Source organism: Mobula birostris, chromosome 13, assembly GCF_030028105.1.
Source record: "Mobula birostris isolate sMobBir1 chromosome 13, sMobBir1.hap1, whole genome shotgun sequence".
NCBI classification, from domain to species: domain Eukaryota; kingdom Metazoa; phylum Chordata; class Chondrichthyes; order Myliobatiformes; family Myliobatidae; genus Mobula; species Mobula birostris.
The window spans coordinates 82944752-82947961 of record NC_092382.1 but is presented as its reverse complement, the minus strand read 5'-3'; positions in this window follow the sequence as shown (position 1 = coordinate 82947961).

The following is a 3210-nucleotide window of genomic DNA, read 5'->3' as shown; positions in this document are numbered from 1 at the left end:
GCAGGAAGAGTTCAGTTTGATTTTAGAATAGGTTAAAAGTGAACAAAGGTATGCAAGTCAACAAAATGGTGAAGGCCTGTTTTTATTGACACGCCTGTCATTATTGGTTGGAGAAGGTCAACAGCAGCTCCATGAAACATTCCGGTTTCCACTTGGAATACAGTTGTGCAATTCCGATCTTCCTAAGGTGACTTTCAAAATGTACAGGTAAGATTTACCAGGATGTTGCCTGCCCCAAGGTTTATAAACAGAGTTTAGAGTTTCAACAATCATGGGCTTTTGTTGGAATGCTCGGGGCTGAGAGGAATCTTGATAGAACTTGATAAAATTATGGAGAAATTATCATGTAGACCGGGGTTGCCAACTTTTTTTTTCTTAACAGCCAAAACCATTAACCAAGGAATTCGTGATCATGCAGGGGATGGGAGGGAGAGTTCAAGAAGAGTTGGGCAAGTTTTTCTGTCGATTTTCCCCAGTAATCAATATCATCCTGTAACCCAAGACTATCCTACCGATGGACATGGCCACCATATATTATGTTATCTGCAATCTGTTTAGATTGGTTCCCATTGCCATAAAGTTATCTGGAAACATTTGTGCATTATTCTGTGTCTTTACTACATTGACTTTCACAACGTAGATAAATGAGCATAATGTCACACTGAAGTAAAATGGGAACATATGCCTTGTATCAACAGATGCAGAAACAATTACTGAAACAGATAAGAATGTCATGAATGCATCTGTCCTTGCATTCCATCATTGACAACTTACTGGCCTTTGCAGAATGGAAACACCTATGTACTTGAACAAAAAATCCTACAAAAAGTAAAGGATACAGCCTAATCAGTCAGCGATAAAGGCCTCCCAGCTATTCTGCACATCTACATGAAGTGCTATGGCAGGAAAGCTGTCGCTGTCAACAGGAACACCTAACATCAAGGACAGGTTCAGAAACAGTTACCACTCTTCAACCATCAGGCTCTTGCACCAAAGGGGATAACTTTACTCAACTTCACCTCCTCCATCAGTGAAATGTTTCCTGAGCCAATTGATACATTTTCAAGAGCTCTTCATCTCATGTTTTCAATATTCAGCACATTTTTATTTATTATGATCATCTCTTCATTTTGTATTTACACAGTTTGTTGTCTTCTGCATTCTGGTGAACACCTTAGTTGGGTGGTCTTTCATTGATTTGGTTATGATTGTTATTCTATTGATATGCAAGAAAGTAAATCTCAGGATTGTTTATGGTAACATATATGTGGTTTAATAATAGAATTTACTTTAAAATTGGAAAAAAAATAACTTGTTTATCAAAAAGATGTAGGAAATGCAGAAGAAAGACTGTACGGATAATTATGCATTTTTTACTTAGATTACCCCACTGTCCCAGATTCCCCACCACCATCCCCACCCCATCAATACATTGAATGGAATAATACATTCATGACAATAATCCAGTATCTTCTGTATCAACTCTTTTCCATCTTCCTGCTTTCTCTGTTCTGTTTATCTTCTGCACTTAGACAGGACGTACTTACAGGGTGTCTGCTCTATCAGCATCTCACGTATCTGTGGATCAGGGCAATTGATGATGAGAAATGGGTGAAGAAACATGGTTAATTTGCACTCATAGGCTCATGACCCCCAGCCAGACAGCAGAGAGCTTTCCTCCACTCACCATCATCCAGAGAAATCCATCACTTAACACCAAGAGAATCCCCTTCCTTCACACCAAGACCCACATCTCCAAAACACTGCGAGACTTAATTGCTTCCAAATCAGATTATTCATGTTCCTCATTAATCACCAACCAACTTCTCCCTCACCAGAGCAAATCACCTTCCAAAACACTAGAGAACACCCCTCCCTCACGGTTCATGGAAATCTCCCTGTGTGTACACCAGGGGAATCAACTTCCACATCACACCAAGGAATCCTGTTTTCCAAACCTGTGAAGATCCCTCACTCTGCATACAAGACTATCTTTTCCTCTGTAATCAGACACAAATCTTTGTTGGAACAAACCAACTCACACAAATAGTACCTAAAATAATTCACTAAATTAATCACAATCTGTCAGTGCAGGGATTACACTCGTGTGACGTAATGGCTTGTTCAAAATCTTTATTTTTAAATCTGTTGAAATCTGTCACTTTGGAGTGGCTAAGTGGTATTTCAAATCACAGACTTAATATTTTGTTCATGGAGATCGTCTGTGGTGTCTGGGGTCAAATCACTGGATGGAAAAAAATGTCTGAAATGTGGGTTAGGTACGGCACTGTGCAGAAAATATTGTACACGGTCATTGCCGTCACTGGAGTTCCTGGTGAGTGAGCAGAGCAAGTCATGTTTGGGGTGTCCGTGTGTTAGATGGAGCAAACCTGTTTATAATAATTTTAAAAACTAGATGTAATTTAACTCCTTCTTACGGAATATGTATTCCAACTTCCCTTGACTCGGGAGAAAACAGATCTCCATCTCAAACCAATTATTCAGAAAAAAATAAACAAGGGAGTATTTCCTACTCCCTCAATATAGCATATTCCATAAACCCCCTCCCCAGAAAAAAAAACAAGGGAGTATTTCCTACTCCCTTAATATAGGATATTCCATAAGCCCCTCCAGACAGGTAAATTAATTTTTCTACATCAGACTGCCTTTCTCATTGCAATGTATTCTCGTCTCTCAAATAGAGCCACACTTGTCTTCCCCATACCTTCCTGCTTCCTTTATACTTCCAACAAAGGTTCTTTGAGATGAAGCATTAAGTCTGGTTGTCCTTCCCAGTGTTGCCTGTTCTGAAGGGTGTTTCCAGTTTTTTTTGTGTGCATTCTCACCCATCTTTCTACACCACAGGAAATCCAAAATTCAAAAGAGTTGGATTCCCATCAATAGCCCACCCATAACTGCATATTGCATTTGCAAATCCAGTAGAACTGTAATTTCCTTTACACAAATTGGGAGATAATTGTCCCTCCAAAATTGAAGGAAACACTTCAACAGGTACACGGATAACCTCCTACCCTGCAAATCAGAGGAACCTAATCTGCTCAAAGTGAAGGGAAAACCATGCCATCACAGATACACTAACAACGGGAAGCGGCCGTTCACCTGCTCCATGTGTGCGAAGAGGCTCATTCAGTTAACCCACCTTGTGATGCTCCGGTGAATTCACAATAAATAGAGGCCACATTTCTGTCG